The sequence below is a fragment of the Bactrocera neohumeralis genome, unplaced genomic scaffold (genome assembly GCF_024586455.1).
Source record: "Bactrocera neohumeralis isolate Rockhampton unplaced genomic scaffold, APGP_CSIRO_Bneo_wtdbg2-racon-allhic-juicebox.fasta_v2 ctg1337, whole genome shotgun sequence".
Taxonomy (NCBI): domain Eukaryota; kingdom Metazoa; phylum Arthropoda; class Insecta; order Diptera; family Tephritidae; genus Bactrocera; species Bactrocera neohumeralis.
Genome location: NW_026089693.1, coordinates 1 through 23,239, shown reverse-complemented (window position 1 = coordinate 23,239; position 23,239 = coordinate 1). Strand labels below are relative to the sequence as shown.

The following is a 23,239-nucleotide window of genomic DNA, read 5'->3' as shown; positions in this document are numbered from 1 at the left end:
GGAGGTAAAATTTATTGTCTCTGGCGTAATTAGTTATTGATTTATTGCGCTTTTAGTGGTTTTGAACAGTACCGTAATATGAGTCGTGACTTTTCAAGCGCTTACCACCAACACCACCATTGACACTTGTATTGCGTTCTCCTAATTATGGTTTGGTTATGCACGAAAGAAATATACAATGGTTCAAATAATTTTGTTTAAGTATAGAAATATGCTTTTGTAGAACATTTCGCAAACATACAGACAAATGTGCAAACTACATAACATACATAAGTATGTATGATTGTTTCGCATTTTGCTTCTACGCCGGTCAAATTTCTATACAAAAATCGACTGAAATGTATGATAAAATAGACTATGAGGGCAATTAATTTTTAAAAATTTTATTGAAAATTAAATAAAAATTAAAATACATGTAAATTTATTAAAAAAACTGCAATTAAAAATAAAAAGAAAATTCATTTTATTAGAAATATACATTCATATGTATATGTATAAGCTCATTAAGAGAATATAATTGTAATAAAACACGGCTTTCAGAATTTGTCTACCTACAACCACAAATTCTCACACAACCTAATCAATAAAGATTAGGTCTTTTTCACCAGCTTTTTTCAAAGCTTGGCTCACGTGTACGTACTACTTACTACATTAATAAATACTAAAACTAACTAACAATAACTAATACTAAAACTAATACTACAAACTATTTACAACTTAATTCCACCCTGAAAGAAATAAACAGAAAATTATTAGTTATTGAAAAATCTGGAATTAAAAAGAGAGAAATGCGTTTTAGTTATTTGAATAATGTACTTTTATTTCATATATTTCTTTTACCTTTTATAAAACGGAAGTTGCTAGAATAATTAAATATGGAATACAATCTACGTTACCGGTTTCTTTAATTTTTGTATTTTATTATACATAGTATCTCGCCCTCACTTCATTTTTGAAAAGCTTTTCCTGTTGGTGTGCCAGCCATTTCGCATTTTTAAACAGTAAAACTGTGATGAAGAAATCTAAAAATTGGTGTCTATGTTCCAGGCAATCTCCAGCCTCGCTTTACCATTCTGGGTATTTTTGTTTTGTAATTGCAGTAATCTGGGCTAAAATCATTGATTTTATACCCACTCTGCATGAATTTTCTGTAAAGAGTTCTTCATAGCAGCTCATTTGAAGGCGGCTTATTTCGAAGACTCTATCATCGGGATTAACCAGCCTTAGGTCATTGTCTCCTTTGTAATTTTTTGACCTTATAAGGGCTTCCGATGAGTCTTGTAAAGAGATATCCCTCTTTCGCATTAATAGGGCACATTTCTCGCACTTTAAGCGACAAAAGACCTTCTGGTATATCGCATATCCAGTATAGTAACGACGAACCTGTTTTTATGCTACTTTTTCGGTCTCAGCAAATTGCTCATCTGGAACATATGTACATATATTTGTTCCGCGGCAAGTTGCTCAGACGGTTTTAATTTTTCTTTAAGGTCATCTTCTTGGCCAATATTCCAATCAAGGTTGATGTCGTCGTCTTCTTCGCAATTGCTGCCTGTTTGCGAGAATTTGCGTCGCAATATATGCATGGACAATAGCCTTGCAACAATTGTATATTTTATTTTGTGTGCGGATGGATGATTGTTCGCTCCCAAACTTGCGCGAATCCTATAAAAAAAGTTTTCCAGTGCATCCTGGTTCATTCTCCCTAAGAGTATAAATGATATATTCGAATATTCATCGAATATATCGCCGCTCAATGCAATCATTGCATTTATTGTAAAAACAAAAGAATCGAGGCACAATATTTGTTGGCTTTATTATATTTTTTAAGTATAGGATGTGATCTTTTAGCCTGTTTATTTTATCAATACAATCTCTTTGTATTGGCCGTCTTTGCGAATTTGGATTGTAAAGCGTCTTACAATCCAATTCGTCGAACAGGTCATTCATCCTTTTGACTAGCAGCTGGGTTGCTTCGGCGCATTTTTTCAAATGCTCATCGGAGCCCAATAAATTTTCCTTTATTGTCACGTCTATTGCCGCGGCGACCGAATTACTGAATATTTGTGTAGCTCTAGACACCGACATTTTTTCCATGTCTGAGGGATACACATGCGAATACGTTAATTTAGGGCACATTTTAAAATAAACGTTCGCTTGGTCGATGGCATATATTTTTTTGAAACGATGCCAGTCCATCTTGCGTTTCGGTGTCGTATTTCATGATCATGTTGCGCATGCATTTTATAAGATGGCAATAGTCGAACATCATATAAATTTTATTTTTGTTGTGGAAAAAATAGGGTTTTTCTGGCAATGCTCCCAATATTAGCCTCAATCTGGCATTTTGGGGACCCTGATCGCATATGATTGTTTTAATTTTAAGTCTGATTTCTTCAGAGGCGTTTAAATTGCTCTGGAGCAAATTTAGCAATCTTTCACTTACGCCATCTTTTGCCACATAGTAGGAAATTACATATGTATATGTACATATATTTCCATTTCGTGACTAGGCCTTTCAACATGAAAAAGCAACACTTATTGCCGATCACGCTTTCCCGGTGACCTTCTCCATTATCGACGAAGCCATCAATCACATCTCGTACTTTGTTGTACGTCGGATCTGTTCTGATTGAGACTTCGTCGAAAATTAGTTGGCATATGCGTTCTTCTGGTTTAAAGTCTTGAACAATGTTTTTTTTTAAATTGTTCAAGACTTTTTCGTCGATACCGGGGCAGACATACCGGATCGGACGCCAACGCAAACGTGTTTTTTTGTGGGGCAATGCAAACCCCAAGTCGTCGCGCATAAAATTATAGGCCTTAGTCCACATATAATTTAAGTTCAATGCCATTGCTTTCTCCTTTTCGTTGTAGGAGTTCTTCTTCTTCACAATCATTTTTGCGAAGGTAACTGCATGCTCATTTGCATCTCCTTTTAATAAAACATTTTTTTATAGAGCTTGACATTTTCTTGCCAATAAGAAAATTCTTTACAGCTCTTTAATTTTTTTGGCTTGTTTCAAAGCATTATTTTGAAACCGCCTAGCTACTCGAGCGTAATAAAAAAATTCTTCTTTTCAGCTCTTTAGTTTTTTTGGGTTGTTTCAAAGCATTATTTTGAAACCGCCTAGCTACTCGAGCGTAATGCCCGTGGTCGCAAACAGAAATATTCTTTTCGTCGTTGCACTTCATTTCTATTTCATGAAGGCATGAATATTTCTCAAATTCTTCGAATGATGAGTATGTCATTTGGATTTCCAACTGACATATCATCAGGTTCTAAAATATCGGTTTTTTTAGCATCGTATGTTTTTAAAACTGGCGGCAAAACCCACTGCGATGACTGCTGGCTACTTTCGTCAAATCCTAAATTCCGCACAGGAAGAGCTTCATTAATTATTCGTTGCGAAGATACATCCCTACAAAAAAAAATATCACTTCATATCACAGTATCTTAATAGAATACTTAAGACTATAAAAATAAACGTATATAGAAATGCCAATATTTAAGCCCCAAATCAGGAATAATGGGATGCCCAACTCCTCTCTCACTGGAAGTGAGAGAACAATTGCTAAACGTCAAAACCACCTAAACTTTGACAGTTGACTGGATTGGGGAGGTTTTGACGTTTAGCAATTGGAAACGAGCGATGGCCATATTGAAATCTTACCAAAAAAATATATATACGGAGGGATTTGTTGTATCGTTCAAGACCTCTTATAAAAAATGTAAAACAATGAATATTAAATAAATTTGTGAAATTTAAAGATCTTTTATGAAACGTTTTGTAATTTGAAGCATCATAGTTTTATTTTCAATGGAAAATGATTAAAAACATTTAATGATTGAGAGCTAACAAGCTTTAATCCTTTTATTGGGTATTGAAAGAACAAAAGTCAGTTTTTCTAATATTCTTTAAAAAGATTTAAATAGTTTCTCCATATAATAAATAACCACTATTTAGTAATTTTTATACGTACTAAATGTTGGGTGTTGGGTTAATAAATGCCCAAAAATTGTTATTTTGTTCGATCTGGCCATAATGGAAAATGTTATAAAAAACACACTGGAATAAGTTGGGCATCCCATTATTCCTGCCCAAATTCTAATTTGTAATTAAAAACTTTCTAATCCTTCTAACTTTAGAGCCTCTTAAAGCGAATCTGCTTAAAAGATCTTATTTTAGTATAAAATATTTGGCTCATTGCAACCACTAAAAAAGGAAAATAAAAACTACAAATGTGAAACACACAAAATTTTATTCTTAAAATTGGGTAATGATAAATCTTTATTTAAAAATTTTGTCACAAAATAAATTCTAATTCTAATAAATAGAGCAATAACTATCTTTGGGTCACAGTCTTCACAACATAAGAAGGGCCTAATATCTTTTAGTTTAGTAAAAAGAATTTCTCCTAATCCTATTTTCTGACAATTTCTGTCAAATTCCTCAACAAATTTTATTTCTAAATTATTAATAAATGCAACAAATTCTTGAGGCGGCTTCATTAAGTTGCATTTATCGATCTGATTTTGGTGTATGAAGATGAATTCATCAGAAGGAATTTCATCTCCTAAATAAGGTAATGGCAGGAGGCATGTGTGCATTTTAAAAATTTTCAAATAAAAGTAGCCGCAAAAATAATTAAAAGCATTTTCCTTTAAAAAGTTAATTTCTAAACTACTATCTAAAGTAATGGATCTAACAATGGAGTGTTCGGGCCGTTGTAAACCCTGGAAATCCTGCCAAGAAAGGTCACTTAAAATGGAATCATTGCACACATTACGAAGAACATTATGGCTATGTTCTGAAATAACTGTGGCTTCGGGTTCTAAAGGCAGCTCACAGTTACCTTTTGTTACGATATTTACGTAACGTAAACCCCACGACTTCCTAAATAAACTAGAAAACATGAAAGGTGTAACTCTAATACCTCCCCTACTTCTAATCTGACCAAAAAAACGCTCTAAGCTGTCCTGACATAGTCGTCTTGTCTTTAGGTAAGGAAATCCTGAGTGTGACAGCAATCGCCACAATCGTCTTAAACTATTAATATTAATTAACCACCCCTTAATAAAATTAAAATTATTTGTTGTGCTGTTTCCTAACTCATCTACGACCCGAATTGTTTTTAAAACTTTTTCTGCCTCATCTAAAAACTGATTTTGCTCTGGGGAACTTATAAAAACTTTTTTAGTGGGTACAATGGCCTCAGTGAAACTACTATTAAAAATATCGAATAATTTATTGAAAAAAGAAACGAAATCCGCGGTATTAATAAAGCTCATACTATTTGAGCTTAAGGCTCCCGAGCTGTAAAGAGAAAGCATACCTGAAGCGACCGTATTACTTAACACTTGAGACGCTAATTTACCTTTCATTTTTTGAAAGGTATTGGGGTAAACATGAGCATCGGTTAATTTATGCGCACACCGATAACTCTACTTAGAGTCCTGTTCATAAAAATGGACTATATCTGACCAACATACGCGACTATTTTTATAATCAACTTTATTTTTCATATTTTATAAGCAGTTTCGACTACATTTTAATAAATGGAGGCTATCGTAAAAAAAACATATTTCCTTACCATTAACGTTGAAAAAAGGCCGTGACATTGAAACCCTAACAAATTGGCTAAATTTTGAAAATTGGTACCCTGGTCACAAACAAAATGGCAAGGAACTAGCCCTATATTTTGAAGTTGGGTAATGGCTTCAAGAATATATTTCTTGAGGACATCCCCTTTACATGAGCCTCTAATAAAGAAATAAGCTAACGGGTGGACCAAGGTTCCCCACCTATACCTTGCACCATTATGGTCATTGCAGTTGTGGCTATTCTAGATGTGCGATTTTCATCGCCATAATCTTCAAGACCTATCACCCTATCAAATTTCCTATCATACTGCAAATGACATTTCATCACAAGAAATTGATATTAACTTTTGTTCGAAAGAAAATCCCTTACTCCTAATTTTTAAAGACTTTATGCTGCTTTGGGTACAACCTGGGAAACGAGGCCAATCTGCGACAAAATTATGTAACGTAATTTCCGTGGGAAAACTGAGTTGGTGCTTTAGGTAGCGGTAAGCGATTGGCGACAAAAAAAATACACCCAAAGCTAAAGTTTTAAGAAAACTATCATATCGCCGACCTTGACTTTGGCGATTACTATTAAGAAAACTACTCCTAATACAAGCACCTAACTGAGGAGGAAATTTGCTGCAAACTATCCCAAGAGGATCTGACTTTTCCCTAAATGAACTACTTCTTAACATTTCCCTACATCTTTCTAAAAAACACTTAACACTTAAAAACACACGGAAATTCAATCCAATCCGAAATTCCTATTTTCATTGCACAATCGAAACACTAATTTCATCGAAATTTTTAACAAATTCACAAACACTTTTTGCACTATTTAACGTTTTTTACTCACGGTTCGAGATCCGTTCCACTGTTCGGAAAACTGAATATTCTGCCTCCCTCGCTGCAGCCAGCAACACATTTCTTCCAACTGCTGGTTGTTTTCGGCATTTTGTCTGTAAAATAAAATAAAAAAGTATTAAATAAATGCAAATTTACTTAATAAAAATTAAAATATACTTACAGCTTTCAATCTGCATGCTGTTTCGCATTCGGTATTCTTCGAAATAATGGCCGTTACAAATGGAGACAAAAAAGTGAAAAATGTCTACATTCGAATAATAATTTGGCGGGATTTTAATCTGGTCGTCCCTCTTTTCCAATTGCTAAACGTCGAAACCTACTGAACTGTGACAGCTAATCGAGTTCAGTAGGTTTTGCCGTTTATCAATTGCTCTCTCACTTCCAGTGAGAGAGGAGTTAAACATCTCTTTATCTCTGTTTAAAAATATTTTAAAATTAGTGAGAGCGACAACTGAGAACCAGATGTCGTGTAGTCGTGCAGCTGTCTAAACAACTGTGCTTATAGGAACGTGTGTATTTTAATATTTGATAGATGTCGCTTGCAGTCTGTCGCGCTCTATGTGTTGAGCACTTCATGATCAAAGGTAAAGAGATGTCCAACTCTCCAGTCACTGGAAATTTGAGAACCGCTCTCCTACCAAACTTCCGCTGGTATCGGGAAGGTTTCGACGTTTTGCAATTGGAATGACTGGAACGGACAGATTGAAATTATACCAAACATATATGGAGGGATTGCCGCCGTTCAAGATCGCTAGTAAAAAATCTAAAACCATGAAAATTAAAGAAAATGCGAAATTTAAATATATTTCATGAAACATTTTGCAATGTGATTCATAGTAGTATTAATTTTCAATTACCAATGATTAAAAACATTTATTAATTGAGAACTAACCGGCTTAATTCACCTTATTAAGTATTGAAAGATCAAAAGTCGGTTGTTTTAATACTATATAACATAAAATAATAAAAAAAGATTTAAGTAGTTTCGTCATACAGTTAGTCACATAAGTAAGTATACACCAGCTCTGTCTTTACAAATTGTTGGAATTAACGCATTTCTCCAAAATATAATCCAAAAAAAAAATTTGCGTATTGGTATGCGGTTATATAAGCACACAAATTTAACTGTTAATTTTATAACCCGTTAGGCACACATGGCTTTGTTGGTGATGAGAATGAAATTTATATCACAAAAGTTAGTATACAGAGTGGGTTGCTTGGTGAATCTATGTACATATGTACATACATGTGTACACTCACTGTACTGTAAAAACAGACCATGCCAAATTCGTGCACTTATGTACTTACATACATACATATGTATCAGAGGCCTGCACGAGTAATTAAAAAAGTAACATGTTAGCAAGCGGCGATGCCGATGCGGCGAGTACACGCTACGTAATGGTACTTTGGCATCGTGGGCATCGGCATGGTGGGTATCGGCATCGCGGCATCGCCGATTACTAACATGTTACTCAATTAGTGCTGTGCGCGAAGAAAAGAACTGGCATTTTCGCATTAGCAAAGTTTTTGCATTTGTGCTATTATTTAAATCTATATAATGGAAATTTTACAACGTATAAAAAGTGGTGTTTATAAAATTAGTGATGCATCGGGTTCAAGTGACATCTGGAAGTTTTACAATAAAATTGTGGATACCAAGACGGGGGAGAATGTACCCTATGTTATATGTTCAAATTGTGAAAAAACATTCAAATTTGGTAAAGGGGCTAGTTCTTCAAATTTGAAAAAGCACACATGCTACAAACGCCAATCCACAGAAGAAAGTGATTCAGTTCCAATGAAACGGTTACCAGTTAATATCAGTGACCAATTACGGGAAGAAGTCCTACAGAATTGTTTAAAATTCACTTGCCGTGATTTACGATCTTTTGAAGCTGTTAATGGCGAAGGATTCAAGGAATTGGCACGTTGCTTAGTGGAAGTTGGTGTTAAAATCGGCACGGAAAACTTTTCAATAGATGACATTTTGCCTCATTCCACTACTATATCTCGTAGATTGCACAAGTTGCACCTTAGCGAACGTGAAAAGTTTATCGGAGATATACGTCCATTAATTGAGAAAGGTTGGTAAATATCTCGGTATATTTAGATGTATTATTCCTTGTCTGAAAAAATTTTATAAAATCCTTAGGCATGTGTGCGTCTACGGTGGATATGTGGACAGATAATATAAAACAAAGAAATTTTATTGCTTTTACTGTGCATTATATGGATGATAAATGGCAGCTTGAGAAGTATGTTAAATTGTGTGTTCAACAAGCACAGCTATACTACATATAGTGTGTTTGTTTATGTTTATATTTTTAGCCGAATTTTGTTTTCCTCCGAATTAGAATATTGTGATGACAATGGGATTGCTGTGAATAAAACTGCGGAAAATTTAATTGGTGCTATAGGACTCAAGTTTGACGAACTGAACTTAGATAGAAATTTGTTGGAAAAAATTACTTTTACTACAGATCAGGGTTCAAATATCAAAAAGGCTCTACAACATCATTCAAGAGTAAATTGCGTAGTACATGTGCTCAACATTATTTTGAAGCACACATTCGATAAAGAAACACTTAAAAGTTGTGCTCCTAATGTTATGGATTTGATAACAAAATGTAAGTCTCTTGTCGAAAATCTAAAGCGAACAGGCAGAAACCAAATGCTTGAAACTACCGTGAAGCAAGAGTGCTCTTCCAGATGGAACACTAAATTTGAAATGTTGTGCTCTATTCGCAAAAATTTCAATGCTATTGAAGATATTTTAGAGAAATCTGGTGAAACACATCGTTTGTTCGGAACTGAAAAGTATTTATTGGACAGGATAATAAACGTATTAGAACCATTCAAAAATCTAACATTGTTGTTGGAAGGTGAGAAAAATTCAACTATACATTTAGTATTACTACATATGCATATCCTAAAAGAAAAGTTATTTAAATTGCTACATGAAGAAAGTAACAATGAAATCCGATCTATACTTACAAACTGCTTAGATAATATTTTTGATAAGAAATTCTGTCCAGACAAAATTCATAAGATTGCTGCTTTTCTATGGCCAGAATATAAGCAGATGCGATACTTAAGAGAGTTTGAACGTGATGAAGTGTATAATTTAGTGAAAGTGGAATTGAACAAAATCTCAATGAGCATGTCTGCGGAAATTCCTCAAGATTCTCAATCTGAAAGTCTAGAAATGGAGAATTGTATCGGGAATGATATGCTTTCAAAATACAAAGACGTTCATTTGCTGACTGGCTGTGAAAGCCAAATAAATATGCAGATTGAAATATACAAAAATGCATGTTATACAGAAAATTGCGTTTTGAATTGGTGGCGGCGTCATGAAGATGAGTTTCCATTGATGGCCAGACTGGCACGACAAATTTTATGTATTCCAGCGTCTAGTGCAGCAAGCGAAAGATGTATTAGTTTGGCAAACCGTATATTAGAAGAAAGAAGAACAAATTTGAAACGAGAAAATCTGGACGCCATTTTATTTTTGCATTCACAACAAAAAAATTAAGTTCATATTAAATATTGTTGATTTTTAATTCGTTACTTATTTTGATCGAAAATAACCAAATATATTTAATTTATTTATATTTATTGAACTAGCTGACCCCGCAGCCGTTGTCCTGCGTGAAATTATATGCTTTGAAATGAAAAAAAGTTGAAATTATATTGTGTCGAAAATGATTTATTTTCGATTTTTGTACACTTTTTTTAATGTAGCGCAGCTTAATAAACATAATTTTTTTGATTTCTGTTCTGGTGCGTAAATATACAAAGAAGATAGGTTTCCAACTTGCAACGCGCCACATATATCTGGCCAATTTTCCCTGGAAATTGAATACGTTTGAAATGAAATGGCTGTCCTTTGTATTCGATAACTGCGTCGCAATCAGTCGGGTTCCATTACACAGTTTCGGCGCATAAAGATTGTGAAACATAATAATGACAGATCCAACTTTGAGACGCAAATGATGCTGGGGCATACCAAGGCTCTCCAAAGAATTTGGAAATTCCACTGGATAATTTACGGTTTCGTCTTCCTTGTCAAGACGATCGATCGATTTATATGAGCGCAAACATCCCGGAATTTGACTTTGAACCTTCCAGTTTAAGTCAACAACATCGGTATTTTTGGCAACTAAAATTGCGCGTGTACTCAAGCAATTGCAGTTACGATAATTTGACCAATGTTCGGATAAACATTCGTGATGAGTTCATCTTCCGTTGAAGTGAATTGACAAAAGGGATGTGAAATTGATATCAAACCACTGGAAGTATCAACCGAAATTTGCCCATTTCCAATTCTTAGCGAATACAATGCAAAAGGTCATCGGCAATGTCATTTTCTCGTATCCCATAATTAACGCGAATTTGAAGGCTGATACATATGTCGAAATGATCTTCGCGAAAACTATGCGAACTTCAGTGGAATGCGAAGTAACTATTGCATTGTTCTTCGTCTGTTTCCATTGATTAGCATGTTCCAGCAAACGCAACTGCTGGCATACACAAATCGCTTTATTGCGGTTCACATATCGACCCATTTGATACTGCTGATCTCATATTGTTCAAGGCAAATAACCGCTATGTTGCTTTCTTTGGTGACGTACTTGCAAACGTATTTGATCGATTTCACCAATCTATAATATTCAACATTGACATGAGTTTTGAATGTGAATTAGACAAAAGTGGCGAATATGGTACGATCCATATGTTTTCAACTTCGATGTGTTGTTAACGTCGATATTCACGCCTCTAAATGCTAAATGTTCTGCCATTGTCGTCTGGTGAGCGACGCCGATACAGTGAATATCCATCATTTCCCATTTCTGTTTCCGAAAGAAAAGCACATGAGTAGTGTTTCGTGCATTTATTGTCAGACATACAAACCAAAGTGGGATTGTAAGGTTCCCAAAGTCCATGAACCATATTGGTTTTCACCACTTCGTATAATTCTGGATCTATCTCTGAATCAGGAATTTCCGCTGAAATGATTTCATCAATTTCATCTGGTGTAATCACCATCCGCATCCAAAGAAGAATGTGTGCGTGCGCAACAGAATACATTCAGCATATAACAGCACCATATATACCATAGGTTGCTTCATGATAAAGACCGTCAAACATCGCAGCTATTGTTTAAAAAGTCGTGCTGTGATATCGTTACGATCGCTAGCTGATTGACCGCGATCCATAATTCCGCACGTATGTCATCGCATTTTGGGAGTACTTCTTGCCTTTCTTTGGGCTGCCATACGTTGATGGCAAAGAGAACGCCGACAAATATTAGCGCGACCTCTTCGTAGTTTCGTAACAAATTTCAATCAGTAATTGATCACTTCGTCTGAAACACACATAAAGTTTTCACTGAATAATTTTCAATAATTTTTCCTTTGGATAGCCGGAATAAAAAAGCAAGCGACCGCAATTGAACGATTCAAATAATTTACAAATCAAAATATTGAAAAACAAAACAAACGAAAATTGAAAAAAATGTGTATGAAAAATGTTACTTTTTGGAATTGTCCAATTTTCCGACTTCTCCTCATGAAAAGTATAAGGTATTTGTTTCTAAACCTTTCCCGATCGACAACAAACAACCTTTAAAAATTTCATCAACCGTTCTCTTAGTGTTACTAACAAACAAACATTCATTTTTATATACTATGTACATATGTATGTATGTATGTATGTATGTAACGTTTGTATGGAGAAAAGAAAAAGGCTGTTTTTAGGGGTTTTCCGGAAATAATTTGAATTTTTCTCGCCGTAAAAATCATCTTTGAACTTCAACGGACATTTAAGAAAAAGATTTGACCAAATTGGTCCAGGCGTTATTGAGTTATGAGCGTACATACATTTTGGCGATTCATTTTTATTTATATATCGGCACCTGAAATGCAAAATAACGTAACAACATTTTCGGAAATTTACAGTGGCATGAATGAAACACGAAATAAAATGGAACATGAGTGAAACAAAATTTTAATATTGGTTAAAATTGGTTTATATCTGACCGCAGAACCAGGAAATGTTGAACATATGTAATATTATGTATGTAATTTGAAGTAGTGAAGCGTAATCAATAAGACTCTCAATTTCGAATTTTTTGATGATACGTTATTTTGCATTTCAGGTGACGATATGTACATACAGTGGCTCAAACGCATAATCGGACAGTGGTTTTTTATACGAAAGTTTATTTTAATTGAAAGAAAAAAGCCAGAAAAAAGAACAACAATGATTCAATTTTTATGGTGAGTATTCTCCAATCTCTCATTTTTCATACAACAAAAAAAATAACAAGAATAAATTCATTTTTACAAAACAAATTTAACAAAAGCAAAATAAATCAGAATTCTTAAGCACAAACAAATAATCGGGCACTAAATAATATTGTCATAATAGTGCAAAACAAGCAACCAAAAAAATGCCGTTACGTTGACAACAGTTATCATATTTGACGTGAAGAACATTGTGAGATTTTTTGTTGAAGTTTGCACGTGATGGCACCTGTAGGTAAACACTTAGGATTAGAAATACGCCAATTTATTATAAAATTAAATTTTGAGAGAAAATCGGTACGCGAAATTGCTGAAATAGTCGGGAAAGGAAAATCTACGGTGCACGATATAATTAAAAGGTATAGGGACGAATTTAGATGGGAATATAAGTCACGGCAAGGTCAAGGGAACAAGATATCAGCAAGAGAAGAGCGCAAAATATTAATAGAAGTTAAGAAAAATCCTTTTAAACCCGTTAAAGAGTTGAAAATAGGGTTGGAGGAAAGATCTGGAGTTACAGTATGTGATGAGACGGTACGTAATGTTCTTCGTAAAAACGATTTCCATGGTAGGATCGCTCGGAATAAGCCGTTCATTAGCAACAAGAACAAGAAGCTAAGAATCGCTTTTGATAAAACTATAACTAGCATCTAGACGAGAATGGAGAAGAGGTTCAATAGTAGAGGAAGATACCACCTCAGTCTATACCGACGGGTCCAAAATGGACTGCGGAGTGGGCACGGGGGTATTCTCCGCTAATCTAGGCATATCTCTCTCTATACGTCTACCGAACTCGGCTAGCATCTTCCAAGCAGAAGTACTAGGCATAGAAAAAGCCTGCGAGGTTCTTTTAGAAAACCACGGAAATATACATAAAGCAACTATATTTACGGACAGCCAGGCGGCCCTCCTGGCATTGTCTTCACCCATGACAAATTCCAGTATAGTTCACAGCTGCAAGAGAGCACTAAGCTCAATAAAAGACAAGCTCCAGCTAAACTTGATCTGGGTTCCCGGACACAGGAACTTTTTCGGTAACGAAAAAGCAGACGAGTTGGCAAAGGCAGGAGCTTTCCTCAATGAATCCGAGGCGGAGCTAATACCAAGCCCGCTAGGATCGATAAAAGGAGAGATCAATAGACAATTTCAGCAAATTGCAAACAACAGGTGGAAAAACATTACAAAATGCGTCATAACTAAACAATTATGGCCAACATATGACAGGAAAAGAACAAATGATTTATTAAATAGGTCAAGAAAAAGTATTTACAGAATAACAGCTACCACAACAGGGCACTGGCCATTTGGGGAACATGCGTCCAAAATGGGACTGCCCTACAACGATATCTGCCGTGGCTGCGGAGTAGCAGGGAACAAGGAAACAATTTTCCACTTTCTCTGCGAATGCCCAGCTCTAGCACAGATCCGACACAAAACACTCGGAATCCACCAAGCACCAAATCTTGAATGGATTTCCACCAAAAGCATATCGGACATAAGTAGTTTCATCGAAACCTCAAAATGGTTTGAGAGAGAAGGTGAAACGTAATAGCAGATACAGGTGGTTCTACGAATAGTGTATCAAAATGGCACATCAAGTGCTAATTGAGCCCGATAGGGCTGCACTCCTACCTACCTACCTATTTACTTAAATCGCCTGAGTTCTGGAACACGGTAAGTTATAGAAAACAGTTAAAAATTACAAAAACAAAATTATATTGTACAATTTATAGGTTATTTATACAGATGAGAGTAAATTTAATTTACACGGATCTGACGGCAAGTCTTATGTTTGGCGAAAGCCAAATCAAGAATTTGCTATTAAAAATACTAAAGGCACAGTTAAACATGGAGGAGGTTCAGTCATGGTTTGGGGCTGTATGTCAAGTGCTGGTGTAGGCAATTTGTGTTTCGTGGATGGAAAAATGGACAGATTTGGATACCTCAACATTTTGAAAGAAAATTTGAAGCAGAGTGCGGAGAAGCTTGGTATTTTGGAAAACTTTGCATTTTACCAAGATAATGATCCGAAGCACAAATCGAACGTTGCACAGATGTGGTTGATCCACCACTGCCCCAAACTGCTCCAAACACCTGCCCAAAGTCCAGACCTAAATGTCATTGAACATATTTGGGTGGAACTGGCCAGAAGAGTGCACAAAAGCAAATTCAAAACTCTAGATGAGTTAAAAGAAGGACTTTTAGAGGCTTGGTACTCAATTGAGCCAGAAGTTTGTAAAAATTTGGTCAATTCTATGCCCAGAAGACTGCAAGCTGTAATTGACTCTAAAGGATACCCCACAAAATATTAAACTTTATATTGAGCATTTTTTTGGTTGCTTCTTTTGCACTATTATGACAATATGTTTAGTGTCCGATTATTTGTTTGTGCTTAAGAATTCTGATTTATTTTGCTTTTGTTAAATTTGTTTTGTAAAAATGAATTTATTCTTGTTATTTTTTTTGTTGTATGAAAAATGAGAGATTGGAGAATACTCACCATAAAAATCATTGTTGTTCTTTTTTCTGGCTTATTTCTTTTAATTAAAATAAACTTTCGTATAAAAAACCACTGTCCGATTATGCCTTTGAGCCACTGTAGATTAATTTATGTTGTGTTATGTTATGTTATATTGAATTAATTTATGTTTAAATGAAGAGAATTTTATTAATTTTTTCCTAATATAATAAAAATTACAAGAATTTGCTTTTATGTACATATGTACATACTTCGTTTCATTTGCCATTGATGTTACCTTCGCATCGTGGTAATAGTCAGAAGTGTTACTTAGTAACGTAATCGTACGATGCCTACCTTAATCGTGCAGGTCTCTGATATGTACATACATATGTATACATATCTATTTTTGGCTGCTATGCCTAAACGAAATGAACACCAGCTGGTGGTAAAAACAAAAAAAATTTGGCTTATCTAGTGGCAAAACCTCAAATATGATAAAATTAATGGCAAATAAATTTATTTTTAAAAATTTATGTATGCACATATAATCTAAAATAACAAGTACTTATTAATTCTTAACGTAAATAAAAATTTATATGGAAAAATATAAAACACTGGAATTAGACTTATTAAATTAATATAAATTATTTGCTTTTTAAATTAGGAAAATTAGAATTAGTTGCACACGACTTGCGAATTTTCTTTCTTATCAATTACAAATGCTCACGAATGTTTTCTATTACGCATGTGTTTTTTTTTTAAATAACCACATCATGTGCAATAAAACTGCACTACAATTAAAACTAATTCTAACTATCTTCTACTAACGTAAGTATATTTAAATACATAAAAAACTACATAATAACTTCTAAACTAAACTCAGTTTTTGCAACAAGCATTTGTCGTTGAAAAAAATGTGGTTCAAAGATTTATTATTTCACATTTAAACGAATTCACTTAAACGATTCAACTTAAGTATATTGTTGTGAATTTTCAACAATTTTCTGAGGTAAGAATTTTCTTGGATTCAGCCGCGATTTTCACTCTCTCTAAATCCGACAATTTCTTCATTGTAAAAGTATCTGACTTAAGATACTTTTACTTATAATATATAATACTAACACTTCTCGGAGTGGTGATATTCGAAGGTTTAATGTCAGATTGATTATCGGTGGATGCCACTGGTTCCTCGTTTATTAAATATTCCACAACGAATTTCTGATAATTTCACTAGACACCTGCGGCTGCCGTAGATCTCATCTAACTTTTTAAAAAATACCCCAATTTGACGGATCCCGTTAAAATGGAATTTTGTTTCCAATTTTCTTAAAGTCACGTAATATACATATGTACATATGTATGTATTCGTTCAACTCGTCTTACTTTTCATTTTTTGGCACTAAACTCTGCTTCCATTAAATAATATTTCTTTCGTGGTTGCGCTTTTTATCACTATAAATATAAATAAATTGTAAATACTTATATGAAATACATAATTACTTCATAAAAACAATACTTACATATGTACGTCGTTGTGTCCGTTATTTCTACCGTCAAAAAATCAAAGCATAACAAATTAAACAACTGTTACGCAAGGAAAAAAACGTATTTGTGCAAACTGTATTTATGAAGGCAGCACATCTAAATGTGGAAGAAAAATTAATAAAATATTAATAATGTTTATGTACACACATATGTACATACTTATGTATATAGAGCGGATTGATTTATGTACATGGAGCCAAAAATACTTAAAAGTCGCGTATGTGGGAAATTTTCATTTTCCCTATAAGCGATTTTATAGAAAAGCGACCCGCTCTAATGTATTGATTTATCACTTACACAAACACGCGCCTTGTACTTAGTGCCATTAATCCAAAATAAGTACTACATAATCCCGTTGCTTTTGTTAAATTTTTTAATTTATTATTCTAAAGTAGGTAAATGTTTTCTTGCAGCTTTTCTTCAACCAACCATTTCTCATTTTTAAATAAGAGTACTGTTGCTAAAGATTTTAATAGTTCTTGTCGATAGTTTAGGCATTAAAGAGTTTCTAAAAACCATTCCGCTAAAGTATTTTTTAGTTCTATCCACGATTAAGTCGTTCATGCCCTTCACAAACAATTACAAAAGTATGTATGTCACTTTGGCGCATTTGAATAATACGTAATAATCCCTGCCTGAATTCCATGTCGATGCCATCTTGAAAGGACCATTTTTTTAATTACTGGGATATACATACATATATACATACATACATATGTGGGTTCCACATTGTGGGAGCATCTCAACTACAGACATATTTTACAATTATAACTCCCACCATCGATTGCATGCACCGATAATTTTAAAGTCTTCCTTTAAGAAATTTTTCCTAACCGACTTAACCAAATGGCAATAGTCATATAGGCAAAGAACTTTTCACGTAGGCTAACATAGAAAAAACTGCATTTGTCGGCTGCATTTAATTCCTTTTTCCCCGTCCCCTTTGTTAACGAAAACGTCGATGACATTACTTTTATTAAAAAAAATGTTTTAATTACAATTTCGTCGATTAGTATTGCACAGATTGGTTTGTGCTTGAAGATTTCCTAGACATTTTAAATTATTTAAATGCGCTAAATTGTTCTAATCTTCAGTTTATGTACTTTATGAATTCACACTCTTTCTACCAAGACTTATTGCATTCTCATCAGCAATTTTTGGATGTAATAATTGCCCAATTCCACAAATAATTCTTGTTTTAAAATCCTGTTCTCCTACCTGAGCGCATTTATGCGTTGATTTTGCTTATCAGCACTCTGCTGACAAGCTCGCGCAATCCATGCGCAAGATTCTTGGACACATTTTGAGGAATCAAGGCTGGAGGAAACATTGTATTGTTAACGTTTCACCTCGAGATCCCAATATAATTGGAAGTCCTCCAAACTTAAGTATTCCCCTATCCTTTCTGATTAGTATATGACTACTGACGTTTAGTAGGTTGAAGGACTCTATTCGAAGAAAAGCTGCTACAATTACCTACAGTTTCATAAAATAAATTATGCTTCGGAATAGCTCCTTCCTTAAGTTTCTTATTTATAATAGAGTCCACATCAAAATGACGGTCACAAATAAATAACTTTCTTCGGTCGGAGTATGATGTACTTATTTTTAACGCTAAAACCCAGTTATCGAAGTCAATCTCATCATCGGGGAATGCAAAAAGTATGCCTTTTTCATCCGATGGACATCCCTTAGCACAGCAGGTCCGTACTTCATTACTCTTCTTTATTGACAAGTAAACAGCATCATCAGATTTTCCTATTATTATGTGGTATATAAATAATATATCTATATAATTATTTATTAAACATAATTTATATTTAAATTAAGAATTATAATATGTATGTAATCTTGTGATCTTGTATACTTACATATGTACATACATAAGTATGTATATATCTTGTGATTTTTCCATATTATGCGAATATAAACAAAAAAATGTCACATGAAATAAATCTCGCCAACAGCAAAGAAATTGCATGTGAGTCTACATAAATATACAAACATACATACTTATATACACATATATATGTACATATAGTATATGCACATATATTGACCCTGGAAATATCACAAAACATTTATGTACATACTTATATTAAATATGTTACGATGAATAGTTATTTACCAAGTTTTAGAGTAGGAACAGCTCCAATTTTTAATCTCTTAGCCCCTAGTGCATAATCCTCAAAATGCATTTCACAAACAAACGTGTTTGTGGTGGCTATTTTTCTTCCCTCGAAGCCTAGATTTCGACACCACTTCCTTGCGATTTTATCATTTTTCGGCCAAATGAACACATTGCACTTTTTGTTATCGTTATTACACCCACGCACACAACATTTTCGAATTCGTGGCATTTTAAAATTTTTTCAAATTTAAACAATTTTAAATTATTACACCACACAACAAGAAGCAAAGATAATAAGACGACTCCCTTGCCATTGGAAATGAGAGAAAACTACCTGTCATTGACAGTTGACTGGCGTATCGTAATTTTCAGAGATAGAGAGACTTCCAGTGAGAGAGCAATTGCTAAACGTCAAAACCTACTGAACTTTGACAGTTAATCGAGTTCAGTAGGTTTTGACGTTTATCAATTGGAAACGAGCGATGGCCAGATTAATCTTATCAAAAAAATATTTGTTGCATCGTTCAAGACCACTATGTAAAACAATTTAAATAAATTTGTGAAATTTAAAGATATTTGATGAAACGTTTTGTAATTTGAAGCATCATAGTATTATTTTTAATGGAAAATGATTAAAAACATTTAATGATTGAGAGCTAACAAGCTTAAATCCTTTAATTAGGTATTGAAAGGTCAAAAGTCAGTTGTTCTAATATACTTTAAAAAGATTTAAATAGTTTCTCCATATAATAAATAACCACTATATAGTAATTTTTATTCGTACTAATTGTTGGGTGTTTCAATTTTAATGCCCACAAATTATTATTTTGTTCAATCTGGCCATAATGGAAAATGTTATAAAAAACGCTAATTTTGAAGCGCTCTCACACTCGAATAAGTTGGACATCTCTTTATTCCTAGTAATTGGAATGACTGGAAAGGCCAGATCGAAATTCTGCTAAAAATATACTTATGTGAAAGGAACGAAATTTAAGAAAACTCAAAATTTAAGTGTATTTGATGAATTTTTTTATGTTGTGATGTAGCAAATCACTCCTTTCAATTAACAATTACTAAAAGTACGAACTTTTCAGAGCTAATCCATATAATGATAAATAAGTACTATATTTAAAAAGTTTATGTGTTTATTGAATGATCTGGCTACAAAGCAAAATGTCACACAAAACGCTAATTTTGAAGCGCTATCATACTGGAATAGGTTGGGCATCACAGGCAAGAAGATACACTATTATTAGGAAGAGATTATGAATTTAATTAAGATTTCTAACCTATTGACCGATGGATACGGTATAAAGTCAACCGTAAGTTCGAAAATAGTTATATTAGGTGTTTGGGGGTGAAGTTTGAACCGATTTTAACAATTTTTGACACAAGAGCGCGTTGTTATCACAATTATACTATTCCCGAATTTCTTCACCATAATTTACCGACATATTCGGTAAAAATTTAGCCATATGCACTGGTGTCCACATATTTGCTGCCTGGATCCTTGAATAGTTACGGTTCGATTTCGACAATTTTTGTGAGTTAGATTAAATACATAATGCAAAATTGTATTCTAATAACTTTATTTCTATTTGATTTGTTTACTGTAAAATGAAAGTATTTTAAAAATTTGTTATCCGGGAAGTAGGCCTGGTTGTCAACCCATTTCCATAGTCTGCAATAGTAATAATAGGATAAAATCACACAACTAAATTTGGTTGAAATTGGTTAAGTAATTTCTGCGGTATTGAATTTCACATAATAGTCCATAGAATCCCAGCTTATACCTGATTTGTTTATGAACGTTCGTATCAGCGGAAAATACAAGAAGTGATGCAAACTCATGCTTCAATGATTGCATAGATTTACTCGTAGATTTACTTATAGTTTACCCAACGTTTCACTTCAATTCAAACAATCGTCGGAACACTATGAACTGACATGATACGATGTATGCAGTTTTCCATTTAGTTTTGAGCGACGTTTCTTTAAAATACATACTTATGTAAGTGATAATGCACCAAATGTCCGCTCTGGGTTGTTGGAACAGCTTGAACGACTTCAGCAAGTTTTCTTAGATCAGTATGCTGTAGATTCAGGTTTTGATGACTCTTTCACATGTTTTTATAACAAGCTTCTAAATAAGTAAAAATATGTTGTTTAAATACAAAAAAAATATACATATGTCCATATACAGTGGGCGACAAAAGTCTACGTACGACCCATATTTTTGATGTATTGCTGAATGTAAAAATAGTATGGAAAAAGTAATGATGCAGTTTTGTTTTAATTACATTTTTATTAGGAAATTATAAAACAAAAAGTGTACTCCAATACAAACATAACAAACTGTTCACAAAAAACTAAAAAACACCATTGACAAAAGTCTACGTACGGCATGTATTATATACTTTATGTTCATGTTGCAAACTAGAAAGTAACGGGAAAGTACCGTTTATGTTTATTTTGTGTTCATGTTTTACAATAAGCTTCAAGTTAAGCACATTTCGATATAATCGCGTATAGTTTACACAACGTATAGTTGTCACAATGGGTCCTCGGAAAGAAATTTCAACAGATGTGCGAAACCTGGTGGTAAAATACAAAAAGGAGAATAAATCATTTGGCGAAATATCAAAACTGCTTAATTTACCTAAATCAACTGTTCAAACCATATTTGAAAACTTTATAAAAAATAAAAGTGTTGAAAATAAACCACGAACCGGTCGACCGAAAAAGCTTAGTAGGAGAGATGTCTCTTTTATTTTAAAAGAAGTTGATAAGAATCCACAAATTCATGCCACTAAGTTAGCCACGGAATTAACAGTACGATCGGATAAAATTGTACATTCCAGAACAGTTCAAAGGGCTTTAAATGACAATGGATTTCACAGCAGAACTCCACGCAGAAATCCCTTTATCAGTGAAAAGAACCGAAAGCTTCGTTTGGATTTCGCCCACAAGTATAAAGATAAAGATCTTGATTTCTGGAAACAAGTTTTATTCACCGACGAATCCAAGTACAACATTTTTGGAAGTGATGGAAGAGCCAAAGTTTGGAGAAGAGCCAATACAGCAATGAAGCTCAAACACCTTATCCCTACTGTCAAACATGGCGGTGGAAATGTCATGGTTTGAGGCGCTGTGGCTGCATCTGGAGTAGGAAACTTAGTATTTGTGGAGAGAACATGGATCGTTTTCAATATAAGAATTTACTATAACAAAATTAAGAGCATCCGTGGATAAACTAAACCTTGGTAGGAGCTGGCTCTTCCAGCAGGATAACGATCCGAAGCACACGGCCCACATTATAAAGGAATGGCTGCTTTACTATGCCCCACGTCAATTAAATACACCACCACAAAGCCCAGATTTAAATATTATTGAGCATGTTTGGGAGATTTTGGAACGTAAGGTGAGAAAACATGTCATTACCAGTGCGAAAACACTAAGAGAGAAACTACAGGAAGAATGGCAACATATAACACCCGTTGAGATTGAAAATTTAGTTTCTTCAATGCCTAGACGCTTACAAGCAGTTATAGATGCCCATGGTGGGCCAACAAAATACTAATTTTTAAGACTCAGTGCCTTATTGAAATGTTTTTTATTAAAATGCTAGTCGTACGTAGACTTTTGTCAATGTTTTTTTTAGTTTTTTGTGAATAGTTTGTTATGTTTGTATTGGAGTACACTTTTTGTTTTATAATTTCCTAATAAAAATGTAATTAAAACCAAACTGCATCATTACTTTTTCCATACTATTTTTATATTCAGCAATACATCAAAAATATGGGTCGTACGTAGACTTTTGTCGCCCACTGTATTATACAATACCTTTTTTCCCCCCGGCTTTCATTTTCTATCGAAATACAAAGCCGCAATAAATGTATTATGGTCTATTAAGTTTTATTTCCTGGTGCCCACTGTATTATGTACATATGTAGCTTCTCATATTCCTATGTCACAGTGCGAAAATGGGTGAAATCGGACATCAACCACGCTAACTTCCCATACAACAAAATTTTAAATTCTATTTGATTCATCACTTTGCACTACACAAATGTTTTTCACTAATAATTCCTTTTATGTAAAGAAACCTTATGATTAAAAGTTCTCCAAGTCCAAACAAAAATGTTCGAACTACTAGATACCGAATATTTGTATCTCAGTGTCTGTAAATGACTTTTGACCGAAAAAATCGGTCAATGTGTTAGATATACAATTGAAATTCAGAGAAAATCTTTTTTTGACAAACTCTGTGTATTTAAAATCGGTTGAATCAAGTCAATACTGCCCCTTTATGCCCCATATACCATGTATAAAGA

The 23,239-nt window shown here is 33.9% G+C and overlaps 1 long non-coding RNA gene across 5 annotated transcripts; it reads right to left on the bottom strand.

Annotated features, from left to right (window-relative positions):
- Positions 1–429: 429 nt before the first annotated feature.
- LOC126766468 (uncharacterized) lies at positions 430–19,230 on the bottom strand. 5 transcript variants are annotated; one of them, XR_007668878.1, is made up of 8 exons: positions 18,903–19,230; positions 17,072–18,532; positions 16,746–16,870; positions 16,352–16,681; positions 6,618–7,145; positions 6,447–6,549; positions 841–3,422; positions 430–768 (listed from the first exon to the last, which is right to left on the bottom strand). It is a non-coding gene; the product is annotated as an uncharacterized LOC126766468 (long non-coding RNA). The 5 variants fall into 5 exon arrangements; XR_007668875.1 differs by having other exon boundaries at positions 431–768; positions 6,618–7,220; XR_007668877.1 differs by having other exon boundaries at positions 431–728; positions 897–3,422; positions 6,618–7,220.
- Positions 19,231–23,239: the final 4,009 nt, after the last annotated feature.